This window comes from Sminthopsis crassicaudata, chromosome 3 (genome assembly GCF_048593235.1).
Source record: "Sminthopsis crassicaudata isolate SCR6 chromosome 3, ASM4859323v1, whole genome shotgun sequence".
In the NCBI taxonomy this organism is placed as follows: Eukaryota; Metazoa; Chordata; class Mammalia; order Dasyuromorphia; family Dasyuridae; genus Sminthopsis; species Sminthopsis crassicaudata.
This window is the reverse complement of record NC_133619.1, coordinates 56,026,037-56,044,517: the sequence shown is the minus strand read 5'-3', so window position 1 is coordinate 56,044,517 and position 18,481 is coordinate 56,026,037. Positions and strand designations below refer to the sequence as shown.

At 33.7% G+C, this 18,481-nt stretch overlaps 1 protein-coding gene across 2 annotated transcripts in view; it reads left to right on the top strand.

Annotated features, from left to right (window-relative positions):
• The window catches only part of NYAP2 (neuronal tyrosine-phosphorylated phosphoinositide-3-kinase adaptor 2), a 322,006-nt gene that overhangs the window by 124,818 nt on the left and 178,707 nt on the right, over positions 1-18,481 (top strand). The gene's annotated exons all lie outside the window — the stretch shown is intronic.

The window sequence follows — 18,481 nt, the reverse complement described above, 5'->3', positions numbered from 1 at the left end:
AAGGAAATAAAGCATTTATTAAGCACCAAGGCTTTGGTGCTAGACATTGTTTTAAGTCTTTAAAGACATGTCATCTCATTCTCAAAACAATCTGGGAGTGCTATGTCTACTCTTTAGATTTCTTTCCTTTAAGGACCATGCTTTAAACCCAAACCACTCTAACTGTCATTGATTGGCTACTAATAGGTCCAGGTTTAAGCCCCATTTGGAAATTGTTTGGGTACTGATTGACTCAGATTGAATGTAAATACCTAGCGTTTCTGCTTTGGCTAAAAACACTGAGTCTTTCCCTCCCAAATTTATTTATCTATCTGTCTGTCTGTCTATTTATTACACAGAAGAGGAGATTCTTTGCCTCAATTATTACCTAGCCCAATCACTGAATGGGTGTGACCTCAGTCAAACTTGTAACCAAATTACTAAAGGAGGTAAACTTAATACACAGAAGCTCTAGTTTTGTTTTGATGATTGTCTCTCCCAGAAGGGAGGATCTCTGATCCTAGAAAACAGCACCATCCTAAAACAAACAAACAAACAAAAAACCTTTATGTCATATTCTCAATTACTTTTCTACTTCTTTAGTTAGGTCGGTTGGGCTAGCCTCAGACACCACAAGGTCATAGAGAAAGCTGAATAGAGCTTGGAGTTTTATCGGAGTATGTGAAAATGTATAACTCAATTAAGTGTACATGACTGCCTTCTCAGTGGAGGAATTTCAAAGAAGGAAGAAGATGAGGGCACTAGAAAAGGATTATATTTCTAAACTAGGGACAACCTAATAGAAATGGGCAAACTGAACACTTTCTAGACCACCATAGCCATTGATATGATTTAACTAGAGCTATAAAAAATGAATTATCTGTGAAAACTCTGCCTATTTTATCATCTTCATTGTTGCATACATTTGGTACATTGTACAAATGCATTCGTTATTCTTGTTATTTGTTTAATTTGAGGGTACTTTATTAGTGATTTTTGGATAAGTTCAAATGATAATCGATAGTTTGTAGTCTTTTTGCAAATCATTCAGGAAGGATAAGCTTTTAAAAATACTTTTAATGACCTTTCCAATTTCATGAGTGAAGAATGCTAGTTGCAATACAGATCTAGTGGTTTTCTCTTGACTAAGACTGTGCCCATGGTGCATAATTTGGGCCTTCCCTTTGCAGTGTAGTTTCTTCTTATTCCCTTTAAGTCCAACAGTCATTAAACTTGACAACTGAAGAAACAAACAAACAAACAAACAAACAAAAACCTTCCTCTTAATATCTCTCCTTGTTCCTAATAAAGCATCTTTATACCCAGGAACACTAGTTATGCCATCTTCTAGGTAATCATGCAGATTAAATTCTAATGAAAATTACAGATGATTCTTCTTCTTTTTTAGTCACTTAGCTTTTTCCAACTTTTCATGATCCTATATAGGATTTTCCTGGCAAATATGCTGGAGTGCTTCATTATTTCCTTCTCCAGTGGATTAAGGCAAATTCTCACATGGCTACCAGCTAGTTAATGTTTGAGATTGAAACTCAAATCTTCCTGACTCCAGAACTCAATCCATTGAGCCACCTTGCTGCCCCCAATAATAGTAAATTATTTCAAAAAATGCTAAAAGAATAAACAGTTACAATACATCCTTAAAGAAATTTATTTCTAATAATTTACTAAATACAAAGCCTTTGTTCCTGTTCCAACAACCCTCTCACTTCCACAGCCATTAGTATTCTCTCTATTTTGAAATTACTTTGTATATTCTTGTCATTTATTCATTTTTGCACATGCTATTCCTCTCCATTTCTTCCATTATACAAGAATTGAAGCTCTTTGAAGGTAGGAACATTTTGGCTTAGTATATACACGTGGTGTCTTGCATACAACACTAGCTCAGCAAGTTTTTGGAATTCTTTATTTGTTGATTTGTTGATTTTCAGTCAGCAAGAGAGGAATTTGAGTCAGGTTCCTATTAAATCTAAATGTAATATTCTGTAATACTATGGATATTTAAGTAAAAATCATATAAAATTGTGCTTTTATCCTCCCTCACATAAATTTCTCCCTTCCCATTGGTATTTTCCCATTTGCTCAACTCTTTCCCATTTTTTAGTAACTGACATATTAATTAAATACATAAAACATTCTTTTCTTGACCCTCTTATACCTTCTAACTAAGATCTAAACTCGATTTATTCCTTTGCTCTAAATTATATTCCAAATTGCTGACTCCAAGTGAATATGTTTCCCCTTCATTACCCCCCCACTGCCTCTTTAACTTATCAGGGAGTAGATTTTTACAGTGAGAATATAAACTTAATGGCAATATATATATATATATATATATTTTTTTTTTTTTTTTTCTTTTCCAAAGTAACCTATTTCCCACAAGTCATGTGAGCCATACTTAAGGTCTATCAGACAGTATGTGATTTTCATAATCTTTATATAAATTAACTTATTTAAAATGAGACATTTCTTCCTAAGGCATGGACAATAAATCTGGCTACAGATAAGAATCACATTTATTTTTTATACTCTCTGATATTAGTTGTGGAATAATTAACCCATAGATAGATAGATAATTTACACACCTAATTTTAAATTCAGAAAATTCTATATGAATTCACTGAAAAATATATTTCATGATAGATATCTTTGCTCAGTAGATGAATGCTAGACTTTGAGTCATGAAATTCTGCATTCAGAAGAAGATAAACTTTTTAGTTTGTGACCCTGAATAAGTGATTTCTTTCTTCTGAGCCTCAGTGTACTCATCTGAAAAATGAGAGCAAAAAATGTTACCACATTGAATTGTAAGAATCAGATGAGATATTACATGTCAAGTCCTTGTAAAACTTGAAGTACTACACAAAATTTAGCTATTATGTTAATATCAATTTTCCTTTGCATTTAAAAGACTACTTCTAGAGGGTTCACTCAATAAGGAATCATGCTACTAGAGACACATGGATTTGTTCTTATCTGTTCCACTGACTAATTTGAAATTATGGGGAATTCCATAAAGTCCTTTGTGACTCATTTTCATGACCTGTAAAATGTGTCTAGTTGGGACAGAGCATTCAATGATTCAACATTTAACTGTTTAGAAGAAAAGCATTTCATATATTGGAGTTATTTTTCTGGATAGGTTCGTATATATAAATAAATACAAATATAAATATTCCATACACATAAATACATTTTAAGGGGCTAAACAAATTCCTTATGGGAATGTGTATGTCATATGTGAATAGGAAAGAATATTTTGGTCACCAGACTTACTGTGACCAATGAAGAGCACTAAAACAGGAAGTACTGATCCTTGTGATTTTCTGGGAAATTTTCAGAAGACTTGGTGATTCAGACTTAATGAGTCTCCAAATTTTGCCACATTTCTGTAGATTTAGGACTGATTATCTGCAAGGTGACAAGATATTTTAAGTTCAGAAAGATTCTATTAGAGTGGACCTCCTTGTTCTAGGTATCCATCCATTTTTGTCTCTGATCCACATCAGTGTTTCTGGTTCTTAAAATAAGCAGCACAACTTCATTAGGGGAAAAAAACAAAAAAAAACAAAAAACTTTCCTCAAAGGCACAGTATGAAAAAAGAATAATGGAAAAGACAATAATTTACAACAAATAACATTCTCATCTCTCTGGTTATCATTTTAAGGTAGGTTTGTGTGTGTGTTTGTGTGTGTGTACTGTATATGATTGGGACTCATTCCACAACAAAACTGACTTAAAATTATATATGTTTAAATATATCTATGTGTTCATAGGTATGGCATGTGTATGTGTGTGTGTGTATATATATATATATATGTCTCATAGGACTTGTATAAACTATTGAGATATGTTTTTAAGGTCAAAAGGAAGAATTATGTTCTGATTTTCCTGCTTTTGTTTGAATTAATGGCAGCAATACAATGCTTTTTTTTTCTGTTGTTACTAAAGTTACAAATAAGTATTATAAAATAAGTATTTACCAGTAAAATTTACTGAGAGTACAGAAAACTAACCAAAATCAGTAAAACACCACAATCCTATAATTACTTACAATATACATTTCAACTTAATATTGTCTAAATGTCCACTGAATTGCATGGAGACTGGAAATTTGTTTTGCAATTAACAGCAAATAATCAAGCTACCAGCAAGCATTTTTGGTGTCTATTGTGTGCCCGGTATTCAATTGTGTGCTATGGGGGACACAAAGAAATACTAACTGAGGGCATTGAAATTGGGAAAAATAGTGAGAGAAAAGCATGGGAGTGAGAATGAAAATGACATGAGAGGAACAATGGAAGCATAGAGAGAATAATGAAAGCCTTATTATAAGAGGCTTTAGAAGACAAGGAGGAGTTTGGAATTTACCTGATAGCCAAGGAGGAATTATAGATTATGTAATTATAGAATCTTGAGCAGGGAACCATTGTAAGTACTTTAGCAAGGAATCGTTGCAGTGTTTAAAACAGGTTCTTGTAAGTTCTTGGGCACAAGAATGATCTAATATAAGTTTTGTTTTGGAAAGATTTTGCCAGCAATAATTCTATAGAATAGATTGGAATTGGTGACAAAGATGAGCTGGGAAGATTCCACAGATTACTACAGTAATCCAGGCACAAGGCAATAAAAGGCTTTTGTATTGTAGCAATACAAAAAGAGGGGGAAAAAACTTACCTTGAAAATCCATTTGAGTCAAGAAACAATAGCTCTGTGTACAGATTAGATAAGAGAAATAAAGTAGAGGGAAAAATCAAAGTTGAGTCAAGTCCAAAGCCTGAAATATTGGAAAATCTTCACCTATCAATTTCATTGGAATGGGGGCAGTTGAGAAGAATGACTTTTGGGGGAAGACGACAAGTAGCATTTGGTATGAAAGCATCATTTTTAAATTGACTTTGCAGGAAAATGAAAATAGAGATGAGAATGTCAAGGAGAACTTGGAGAAAGAATTGTAAATTTGGAAGTCATTACCTGGACAGAGATAATAGTCAAAGTCTTGAACAAAGATGCCCTCATCATAGAAGTAAATATCTAGAGGGAAGAGCTGAAGGCTGAAGATAGTAATCTAGAAATGTAGCTAGGGTATAGAATGAAAGATCAAAAAGAAATAGGGAGGAAATAGGGAGAAAAAAAAGAATGGGTAAATTGATCATCTCAGAAGTCAGGCTACAAAGGAAAGATTTTAGCAGTAATAGAAAGAAAAGAAATTAAATGGAAACTAAAAGGTAGAATGCTTTAGACAAAGAGCTTGTATATTTAATTTAATAATTTATCAAAGGTAGAACCTGAAGCAAATAAGAAAGTACCAGGGGAATGGAGGGAAAGAGAGAAATAACAGAAAGAGAGAGGAAGGGAGAAATAGGCAAAAGGAGTCTCACATACACAAAGAAATCAATAGTCTTTGCCCTAAAAAACAAAACAAAACAAAACAAAACAAAACAAAAACTAATATTCTTTTAGGGAAGAAATTCTTAACTGTTATTTGTGCCATAGGCCCTTTTGATAATCTGGTGAAGCCTATGAATCCCCTGCTCAGAATAATGTTCTTAGATTAATAATAATAATAATAATAATAATAATAATAATAATAATAATAATAATAATAATAGTAATTACAAAATACATAAACCTAATCATACTGAAATGGTTATCTATTTATTTATCTATCTACCTTTATGTTCACAGACTCCAGATACGAATTATGTAAGAGTAAATAAACTATGTATGCAAATCCATCTATAAAATATCTAGACAAAGAAATTTCAGGATGTATGACAGCTAATTGCTGGAAGTAGAGTGCTTACAGGTCAGAAAAGGCCTTCACATTGAAAAAAAGATTACTTGATCTTACATGTGTATGAACATGTAATTTCATTCAAAAATCCTATGCAATCATGTGTCAACTTTACAAATTCTATTTCTTTCATGTTTCAATAAAATGTTTCAATATGAAATTTATTTTCTTTGATTCCTACAGATTTAGATCCATTCAAAAGCTAAAAGCTTTCAGAATCACACGGAAAAGTCCCCATAAATGTCCAGGGAAATCACATCATCTAAATAACAAGAGGATATAAGGCAAGCTTTTAGCTTATCTTGACCTTAAATTTGTATACTTTTTCTTTAAAAGGATACTATATTCAGTATACAATCCATCAGTTCACACTTCTACTTATTATGACATTTTCCTGATCCCAAAGGATTTCATATGGCTTCCTTTGGATCTTGTGTATGCTAAATTTAAAATAACTATCCATTAGACTGTAAACCCCTGGGGCAAAGATGGTAGGCGGCTCTCTATATCATACAACACTGACTCATTGTGCTGTCAGTATGCAACAAATAACAGAGATGATAAATATTGTAATGAGACCAATATTCCGCCTCCATTATGATGGAGGAAATTGTTCCTTTTTATTTTAAAATGCACTGTGGGCATTGAATCTGTTACTAGTCTGTGGTGATAATAGCTTTTAATTTGTCATGAATAAAGATGTGTAATAAAGGATGAGACTAGTTCAAAGGGAAACTTCAACACTGGTCCCCCTAAGTCCCTTTTGGCTTCCCCATAATGCACACATTTAAATTGCTTGGGTTAACATAGGATATTAGATTCAATTATTTTGCCTAAGGAATGCCAATGGAGATAGTGAAGAGGTAAGTGGGAAGGAAAGCTATTCTAGGAATAGTTTTTTCTAGGCAAATTTTTTTTCTTCACCATATCATTGTACCAATTCTATTCCACTCATTCTAGCATCAAGCTCCACTGGCTCACTGGTTATTCTTCCCCTACCATGTTTGCATGTCTCCTAATTCTATGCCTTAACACTAGAATGTTCTTTCCCTTTCTCCTCTTAGATGCTTTTGGATTCTTTGCATGTCTGCTCAATTCTCTTTTTGCAAGAGGTCTCATGATGTGCTCCAGCTACTACTGTCTACCATTCTATCATGGCTATATTTATCTTGTATGAACCTTTCATATCATCTCCCTCATTAAAATGGAACTATGTTTACTTTTATCTGCGTCTTAAGAATTTAACACATTAAAAATGTGCTTACCATATGTTTTTTGATTGGTTAGTTCATTGATGTTTTCTTTTCCTTACTTTAAAAAATGTGCAGCTTGCTCTTGGGAATAGACATCCACTATGGGACCTTCTTAAAAGAATTAATATATAATGGGAAGAGGGAGGCTGCTCTTTTGCAGGACCCTAAGTATTTTCAATGGAAATGTCAACATGATTATATTGATGGACAGAGAAACTTCTGTTAGAGCTGTAGGCAAATTTAGTTTGGTTTTGAACTCAAAATGTTAGCATGATCTTTTCTAATGTAGTTAAATTGTAGACTTAATGCAAATTGTTCCTTGTTAGCTGTGGTAGGAATTCTCTGGAACTAGATAGATCCAGAAATTCCTGCCATTTTTGAAATTTTGACTCTGTATTGTGATGTGTTCCCTAAATGACCAATAAAAATCCATGCACTGATTTCAGGAAAAGAAAATGTAATTAAACAATATTGGAAGAAAGTACTGTATTAGGAAGGATACTGGATTTGAATTCAGAAGAACTGAGTTTAAACCCCAGCTTTATTTTTCACTATTTGGGCAAATAATTCAAGCTTGTTGAATCTTGGTTTTCCCATCTGTAAAATGAGCAATCTGAATGAGATAATCTCTATGATCCCTTTGAATTTTTATTTATTTATTTATTTTTTTTTGGGAGGCTGGGGTTAAGTGACTTGCCCAGGGTCACACAGCTAGGAAGTGTTAAGTGTCTGAGACCAAATTTGAACTCCAGTCCTCCTGAATTCAAGGCTGGTGCTCTATCCACTGCGACACCTAGCTGCCCCAATCCCTTCTAAATCTGTATTCTGATCTTATTTTTACCACAAGCTTCTGGTTATTAAGGTACGTTTTAGTATATCTACTTGGTCAGAAAATAAATTGAAGTACAAGGAAAATACCTTTGTTAAGGGCTTAGATATCATTGGTTTCTTCTCAAGGAGTCTGTTTTATTAGTAGGTAAATGGGACAGGGATTTAGTCAGGCATACATTCAAAGGAATATAAACAAGCAAGGATATGATATGGAAGGAGAAATTTATAAAATAAACTGTAGGAAAATATGAAGACAGGTCACATAGCCAGAAACTAACAGAGCTGTAATTAGAAATCAAGCCCTTGGACTTCTAATCTTTAAGAAACTATCCACAAAACATTGGTATTTTTATTATCTAGCTTTGTAAATCCTTTTTTTGAGCAGAGGGGGATTGGGAGAAGATTTTGTCTGGATTGTCTACCTTTAAAGATTAAAAATGTCATAGAATTTCCTTCCTCTGCATTTCCTCTTAAATCATAATAGGCAATGTTTTTGAAATCTCTTTGCAACCATGATCTTGAGACTTCTAAAAGGAAGTGTCAAAAAGAAACATTTTTGAATTCAGCATTGATTTTCCTGAGGCATTATTTCTTTTTCAATACCCTCACTAACCATTTTACTTACCCTTATTCTTGAAAATTGATATGACATGTATTTATGCATTGTGACTAAGCAAACTATTAATCATTCTTTCACTTAGCTTATGAGTAAAACCAAATGTACAACATACAACAAAAAAAACCTCCCACATATAGAAATTTAAAATTCTTTCTGTAACTGTTTACTTTTCTTTGTTTTTGTTTGTTTCCTTATTTTGATAGAATTTTGTCATTCGTAAATCTACCTAGTCAATATTGACACTTTAATTCATATATTTCCGAACCTTGGAATCTGAGCAAAAGAAGTTTGATTGTCTTATATTTTGAGGTTTTATCCAGTTACATTTCACAAACTTCATCTTCCTTGTTCTTTAAAAAAAATTGTCCCTCAACTCTGCCTCAAGCTATATATTCCTTCATCTTTTTTTCCCCTTTTTCTTGCTCACTTTCTCAAGCCCCTCAAATCTAAATTCTGACCTTGCCACTTTAAAAAAAAAAACAAAAAAAAAAAAACAAAACTGCTCTTTCCAAGGTTACCGATTATCTTTCACTATATTCAATAGACCAGGCTACTCCCAGTTCTTAATCTTCTGGACTTCCCTTGAAACAGCCTACTTTTGGATAATTCCTTTTGCATTCTCTTTTACTTTTCTCTCTTAATTCTTTTCCTACCTGCTGACCAGTCCTCATTTTTCGTTGTTGAATCATGATACCTCTTCTGTCTTAGCAGAAATCTTTTCATGAGCCTCTGTACTGATCTCTCTTATCTTCTTTCTTTACAATCTGTTCTGTGGTGATCTCATGGATCTGCAAGGGCTCAGTTATCATCTCTGAATAGATATATTCTCTATCTAACACATACATTTTTAATCAGTGTTCTAAAATCTATTCTAAAATTGCTAATTTCATTGAATATTGTCAAATGGATATTACCTCTGTAGTACAGATTGAATATGTCCTCCTAAACTTTCTCCTGTTCCAAATTTCCCACTATTGAGAATCCTGTTACCCTTGGAACATCACCCATGTTCACAATTCTCATATTGTCCCTGAATCTTATGTTACCCTCCCTTGCCCTTATATATAATTAAAAGTTAATTCTTGTTTCATCTGTCTCTATGATAGTTTTTTCCCATTTATTTCCTCTGCTTAAATCATCCCTATCATAGATGAGATCTTTATTACTTTTTATTTGAACTGTTACTAAAATTTTTTCCTAAGTGGACCCTTGATTTCATATGTATATGTAAACATATTAATGTATACACAATATATTTATACATGTGTATACGTGTAAAGACATATATTGTATTATATGTAGGTAAATATATCCACACATAAATTGTAACAAATACATAGAAAAAACATGTATGTGTATTACAAAATGGACTAAGAATATTAAGTATATATGGCTATGCTCATATGTGTCCTAACATATATATATATATACATATATATTTATGTCTATATTAATAGTGATATCTACATCTATATTTATTGATAAATCTTTCTTTTTATATATATTTTTATTAACTTTATAATTATACATTTTTTGACAGTATATATGCATGAGTAATTTTTTTATAACATTATCCCTTGTATTCATTTTTCCAGATTTTCCCCTACCTCCGTCTACTCCCTCCCCTAGATGACAGGCAATCTCATACATTTTACATGTGTTACAGTATAACCTAGATATAATATATGTGTGTAAATCCAATTTTTTTGTTGCACGTTAAGTATTGGATTCTGAAGGTATAAGTAACCTGGGTAGATAGACAGTAGTGATAATATTTTACATTCAATTCCCAGTGTTCCTTCTCTGGGTGTAGTTGTTTCTGTCCATCATTGATCAACTGGAAGTGAGTTGGATCTTCTTTATGTTGAAGATATCCACTTCCATCAGAATACATCTTCATACAGTATTGTTGTTGAAGTGTATAGTGATCTTCTGGTTCTGCTCATTTAACTCAGCATCAGTTCATGTAAGTCTCTCCAAGCCTTTCTGAATTCATCCTGCTAGTCATTTCTTACAGAGCAATAATATTCCATAGCCTTCATATACCATAATTTACCCAACCATTCTCCAGTTGATGGACATCCACTCATCTTCCAGTTTCTAGTCACTATGAAAAGAGCTGCCACAAACATTTTGGCACATACAGGTCCCTTTCCCCTCTTTAGTATTTCTTTGGGATATAAGCCCAGTAGTAGCGCTGCTGGATCAAAGGGTATGTATGCACAGTTTGATAACTTTTTGGGCATAATTCCATATTGCTCTCCAAAATGGCCGGATCCTTTCACAACTCCACCAACAATGTATCAGTGTCCCAGTTTTCCCACAGCCCCTCCAACATTCATCATTATTTGTTCCTGTCATCTTAGCCAATCTGACAGGTGTGTAGTGGTATCTCAGAGTTGTCTTAATTTGCATTTCTCTGATCAGTAGTGATTTGGAACACTCTTTCATATGAATGGATATAGTTGCAATTTGATTATCTGAGAATTGTCTGTTCATATCCTTTGACCATGATAAATCTATCTTTCTATCTATACATCTTATCCATCTACCTACCTATCCACAGATTCACTCACATTAGATACTTGATATTTTCTATAGTCTTTTTGAATTCTTAGCCTATGATTTCATTTTATTCTTACAACCAATTGAAATTATTTAGTCAGGTTTTCCATTTGTTAGGTGAATAGATGAAGTGTAAAAAAGGAGTAACATACATACATACACACATATATTGAAAAAAGCCATGCTGTGTAGTGTATATATCCTCCTTGGTGCTAGAAAGACAGAGATCCAACTTCTGCCTGTGATAGTGGGGTGCTATAAACCTAGAGCATTTAATCTCTTGTGGTGTTAAATATTCTAAGATTCTTAAGTTGCAAAGAAAAAAATTACCTAAATTGATAGAAGTTCCTCAAAACAAATTCCCAATTCCTCTTAAATCCTCAACTTGTTAGTAACAACAGCAAAGATAAAAAGGGTATTTGTATTTATTACGTATATTTATTTGTTTATAAGATATTTGCCTGTATATTTGTATATGTCTATATTCCATATATTTAAACTATTTCCATATACTAGAGTATGTATGTATGTATAATCATGTAGGTATCAATTATATATATATATATATATATATATATATATATATATATATATATATATATATATATATTGCTCTACATTCTCCCAGTGCCTCCTATGAAGATACCTGAAACCATCATCAAGAACTTTTCCTTCAAGGTGTTTTCCACCAATCACCTTTCTACTTACTTATGATGTATAGTACCTGATGTGTTACTGTTCCATTTGACAGATGTTTATGAGAGCCAAAAAAGTGTAACTAGATATTAAATCAGACCTGATGTTTCCAGAATCTCTCCTCCTTCTGGGTCCCTTTGACAGATCACAAGGCTTTAATTTCTAAGGTAAGAGAATAGGTCAGATTTTGGGATGATAAAATATTTGGAAACTTTACAGATTAGAGAATTCATTTTGCTGGCTGTGAAATTTCCTGTCAGAAATAGCTTCAGGCAGCATCAATCCCTTTCTGCCAATATTATGGATAATAGTGATTCTGCAAACTGTGGGACATATTTTGCTAGGTTTGCAGACAAAACACCAATAAAGTACACCAAATCCAATTGCTGGAAACAATGTTTAATACTGTATCATTCATGATGGGAGCTGAGAAAAATCTCTTATTAGTGAAGTCTAAGTTCACAGGGAAGAAATTTGCTTGAAGAAATAAGGAAGAGCGTATTATCTTTTGGAGTTTAGCTTTCTAAAAACCCAAGGATTCTCTAGAGTATTAGCACCTTGTGGAAAATTTGCTCTTCCCCCAGGGCCCAATTTTCAAAGAATCATATGAACTTAATTGTTCAGTTGCTTCATATGGTATTAACTTTAGAGTAGCATTTAAAAAATTTTTTAGTGCTACTATAGGAAAGGTAGACTATCAGTGAGTAATTCATTGTCTCTATACCTCTACAAGACTACTGAGTCAATTGGCTCTAACTCTAAGTCTTTTTAGCCAATGTAAGTGGATCTACATAGTCAATTTAATTAGTTCTTTTATTTGTCTTGTCATATTTTATCTTGTTTTGGTCTGGTCAGACTTGTGTTATCATATATCTAGTACAGAAACATAACTAGCTTGCAAACTAGGGATTTCCTGTCTGGGATTTATATTACCTACTTAAGTGCATGAGCATCTGTTAAAGAGATATATGAAGAATATCTGAAAAATAATTTTATTTTTATGTGTATTTACATTGAAAACTACAGAATTGATTTTCTTTCATATTGAATAAAAGATATTTCATATTGACTAAAAGGGCAGAGTTACTGAAAGTTATAGATACAGGTATTTAAAAAGATTGGAGGTACAGATAGATGGTTCAGGGGAGAGAGCACTAGCTCTGGAGTTAAAAGAACCTTAGTTCAAATCTGGCCTCAGACATTTAAGACTTCCTAATGCTTCCTAGCTGTGTGTTGTTGGCAAGTCAGTAATTGGGGGGAGAGAGGGAGAAGAAGAGGGGGAGAGGGAAAGGGAGAAGGAGAGAGAGAGGGAGAGAAAGAGAGAGAGAGGGAGAAGGGGAGGGAGGGAGAAGGTGACTAGCTCAAAGTTACACTGTCATAAATATCAGTAATATCAGTATTAGAATTTGAACCCTTATAATTACAAATTCATTCTAGATTGTTTAGTATGTTTCAAAACTTCCCTTCTGACCACAATATACATTTTTTCCTAATTTTATTCAACCAGTCACTGACCCATATGTTTACCATTTATAAACATGAAATCCTGACTTATAATCAAAGACTTGCAATAGAGGTAAGATATTTTCTAAAAGCTTTTTAATTTCTGAAATAAAGATATCTTAAACATCAAAGCAGTATGAAATGGATAGAGACTGGATTTGGAATCAGAAAGACTTGAGTTTGAACACTGCCTCTGACAATTAGCCATGGGACTCTGAATGAATTATTTCATTCCACCAGGTCATAGTTACCTGCTTCATAATCAGTTTTCTTTGCTTAAAAATTACAGATGATTTATTGTGTTAAACTAATGCTGAAATTAGGTACACAATCAGTTTGAAGTTTATATTGTTTTGAGCAATTAACACTTATGAAGCTTTATATCTAGAGAAATTTAAAAAAAGATAGCTAGGAATTACTTTTATTTCCCAATATAATAATGAAAATTCTAGTTAGTGGATGGAATTAAACATTTATTTAGCACATACTATGTGCCAGAAACTATGCTAGATTCTATGGATTAAAGAAGGAAATAGAAAAACCCCTATTATTGAAGACCTTATATTTTGGGGTTGAGGGAGAATACAATATGTACATAGACAAGTAAATATAAAGCTAAGTAAGGTAGTTAAAAGAGGAAGAAAATAGATTGCACAAAGTCTCAAGGAAGAGAAAGCCCTTTAGGCGTTGTTTGAAGGAAGCCAGGAATTTTGTGAGGTCAATGAGAAGGGTCTCCCCACTATTTCTTACCACTCCTGCTCCATCCCTGTGACACAGGCATGAAGAGAGGGAAAGGAAAGTCACTTATCCAAAGGGGCAGGGGGATATAGAATGTCACATGTCTGTAATACATAGCACCCTAGTTTGGCTAAAACATATAATATAAGAATAGGGGAGGGGGAATTAAAGACCCAAGGTGGGAGCCCAAGTTGTTTAAGATTGTATCTGCCCCAAGTGACGATTGTATATTTTATCCTAGAGGCAATAGGGAGCCAATGAGAATTTTTGACTATATGTGAATCTGTGTTTTAGAATGGAGGCTGGAAGATGGACTTGTCAAAATCTGTGATTGAGTTTTATCATTTGGACTATGGGTTGAAGCATGGATTAGAGAGGGAAGAGTCTGAAATGGAGAGCACAATTATGCAGCTAGTGCCATAATCAACTTGATTGATGAAGAATTGAAGTAGAATGAATGTTATGCGAATGGAGAAAAGGGGGATATTTTCTTTCCCTATAAAAATTTATACAGAAGTCAAAAGTATTACATTTTGAAAGATATAACACTAATTCAGCACTTGATGATAAGCTTTTTAACTAAGTTGCAATCAAAGAACATTATTAGATGATTGGCTTAATCTATTATGAAAATTTCAATCCCAATTCCAATCTTTAAGAAAAGAATTTTGTTGCTATAAACTTTATAATTCATAAAGATACTACTTCTCCATATAAACATAGCATAGCACTAAAAGTGATGAATTTAGTTTCATAGGAATTGAATTTGAATCTTGGTTATACTATTTACTGTGCTATCTTGAGCAAGTCACCGAAGTTTTCTGGATACATTATTTTTAATCTGAAAAATAATGAGGTTGGAAAAAAATGATTTCTGAGATCTCTTCCAACTCTGTATCTATGATCCTATGATTAAAAAAGTCAAAAAATATAATGCAGAGACAATAAAAACTCATCCATTTGCTTCTCTATGTAGTTCTTAAAATATGATCCATTCTCCTTGTTTCAGAAATGTCCCAAGTAGCAGGTACAGGCAGAAGCTCCTTTCTGCTGTTCTAATTGGCAGAATGTTTTAATGTGGTTAACTGTATTTTCCTTAACAGCTGTCTAGGGAGAATACTCATCATTATAAAGCCTGTGGTACAGATGGAGGCTAGAGAAAGAGAGAGAGAGAGAGAGAGAGAGAGAGAGAGAGAGAGAGAGAGAGAGAGAGAGAGAGAGAGAGAGAGAGAGAGAGAGAGAGAAAGAAAGAGAGAGAGAGAGAGAAAGAGAGAGAGAGAGAGAGAGAGAGAGAAGATGAGAAGCTACTGCACTAGAGTTACATGATAAGTGAAGAGTTGCTTAAGACTAGTATGGATATGTGCTCGCCATGGAAGTACAAGGAATGTCTGATATTTGTGGGAGAGGAGAGAGAGAAAGGAGAAAGGGGAATGAGAGGCAGAGGGACAGAAAGAGAGATACAGAAGCACACACAGAGAGTGACAGAGACAAAGAGAAAAAGAAAAGAGAGACAGAGACAAAGACAAAAACAGAGACAAAGACAAAGGAAGAGACAGAGAGATGGAGAAGAGAGATAAGAGCCAGAGAAAGGAAAAGAGAATACTGAGAATGGTAGTGATTGGTCTATACCTATTAGGAGATGAATTGTCTTGTCAAGCAAGGTAATGTAGTTGATAAGAGTGCTGAGCCTGAAACCAAAAAGACTCACTTTCCTGAATTCAAATCTGGACTCAGATACTTACTAGTTTAGATACTTACTATTTTTGTAACCCTAGGTAACTCATTTAACCCTGGTTGCTTCAGTTTCCCATCTATAACATGGGCTGGGGAAGGCAATGGAAAATCAGCATCTTTGCTAAGAAAATTCCAAATTGAATCACAGCATGATTGAACACAAATCTCTTACCAAGAGAATTATCTATGTGTGTGTGTGTCTCCCTCTGACTCTCTCCTCTCTTCCTCCCTCTCTCTCTGTCTCTGTGTCTCTATCTATCTCTCTGTGGGTGTGTCTCTCTCTGTCTGTCTCTGTCTCTGTGTGTCTCTGTCTCTGTCTCTCTGTCTGTCTCCCTGTCTCTCATCATCTTTTGGATGATAGGTAACCATTTGCAAACAGAGAACCTGTATGCAAGTCCCATTTTTAATATTTGACCTTGATATCTAGGAAGCATCAATAAAGAACAAGGGAGAGGAAATTGATGTCTGAAGAATATAGGAGTCTTAAGATATCAGGAACACAAAGAAAGAAAAATATATCTGACTAAGGAAATGAAGTATCCCAAACAAATGCTTGAGGCTGAGGACAGAAATCAAGTAATCATTGGTTTGAATAAGCAAGGGGACTCAGGAAAGATCCTAGGAGTTGGGTTACTTTTTAAAAACCATGATGATACTAATTTATAAGGTAATTAGTTATTTTTTCTACTATAACATAGTAAGATTATTTTTAGAGCAAAAAACCAGCAAAAGGTAGCATAACTAGTCTCCTCATCATTCATGACCATCTTGTTCATTTCTTATTGTTTTATCTTAAATGTTTCAAACAACATTTAATGAGCTTTATTTGAGCAATATGGATTATGAGATAAATTTTTTTTCTCTCTAGTGCCCAAGGTATACAGCAAGGCATTCTTAAACAAAAGTAAGTCTCATGGAGTGGCCCCTATCTATCGCTGGAGCAAAATAGCCAATTGTATTGTTTCCTTTAAATTGTTTAATCATTTTCAGTCTTATCCGATTCTTTGTGACCCAAGTTGATTGTTTTGTTTGTTTTGGGTTTTTTTGGCTATGATACTGGAGTGACTTCCCATCCTTCTTTAGCTCATTTTACAATTGGGAAAACTGATGCAAACAAGGTTAAGTGACTTGTCCAGTATTGCTGAATTAGTATGCATCTAAGGCTATTTGTGAATTCAGGAAGAGAATTCTTCTTGTCTCTAGGCCCAGCACTCTAGCCACTGGGTCACCTAGGTGGTCTTTCATTTAAGTATAGTCTCCCCAAAATCTCTCTCATAAAATTCTATCATCAAAATTAACCTCCTGTTTTTACAGATTTGAACAAATTGAAATATTTTTAACCTAGGAAATATAAAATATTCATCTATCAGATCTTCTTAATATCCATCATTATTTGGACAAGGATTTATTTATTAAATTAGCTTAGAAGAGAGAGACAAACCTGACCATTTGGTTAGATTTGATGGTTAATGAAGGAAGGAAAAAAAATCTGAAACACTATGTTATAATGGAGGGTAGACCCTAGAAAATGGTTCACCTCAGGAGTTTGCTAGGTACCCAAGACACAAGTTCTGTATTTAAGAAACTTAGGATTTAGTAGGAAAGATGAGACATGTCTTCTAAAGACTAAAATAAAAGCTATAAAATAATTAATTGAAGAAGGTAGGCCAAACAGAACTGGATAAGTAATTCAGAGAGAGGTCACCACTTGTAACTAGATATTAGAGAATAGACTTCATGGAGGACTTTCCCCTCTAAATTGAGGAGAAAGATGTAAGCAGGTGGAGATGAGGATTTGCACCTTCATTTTAGAACTGATTCTCTGAAACTTGTACAATGAAAATATGGAAGAATATGGATGCAGTTAATTGAAATGTGAGCAGCTATATATTGATTGAAATATATATAGTCACAGATTGATGTGACTATTTCCTTATTTTTATTGTATTTTTCTCCTGTTGTCTTCCATATTGCTAAATGTTTTCTAAGTTCATTATACTTTTTTTTTTGTCAGAGTCTAATAACATCTTTTTTAAAAATGACTGATATTTTTCTGCTTTTACATCGTGTACATTTATCAATATGCCTTCTATGTCCCTTCTCCTCCCTTACCAAGCTAACGAATGTGTTTTACACTCACTCACACACATCCCCCTACACACCCCTACACAAACACACATGCTTATATTTTGTGTAGTGTTCTATAACTATAGTCCCTCATTTCTGCAAAGAAGCTGATGAGGTGCCTTCTATTTCATCTTAAGGAGTCAAAGTATTATAATTTTACCATATGCATTTCATAGTATTCTTTCTACTTACATTGTTGTAGTCTTTGGGAATATTGGTTCCTGGGTTTATTTTACTGACTTTGCTTTGAAAAATTAATATATTAGTACCATTTTGAAGTAAGGGAGCTGGGAAAGGGGAGAAAGAAAAGATATGAAAAAGCAAATAGTAAAATTAGGACAAAAGCTAGAGGAAATGAAGAAGCACAGAAACTGTGGGCAGGTGCTTTAAATGATTTCAAAAATTCAGAATGCCCCAAATTTCTACTACAGCAGATTGCTTCTTTAGAGATGGACTAGAGAAATAGAGAATATAGATAGAGAACTGATCATCCACTGGTATGGTCTGGGGTCATATCCTGTCTTTGATACATGAACCAGGTGGCATGTATCACTATGTGGTCCTGAATCATTTGTGCCATCTCTCAGTGCCCCAGGCAACCCTTGAAGAGCCCAGAT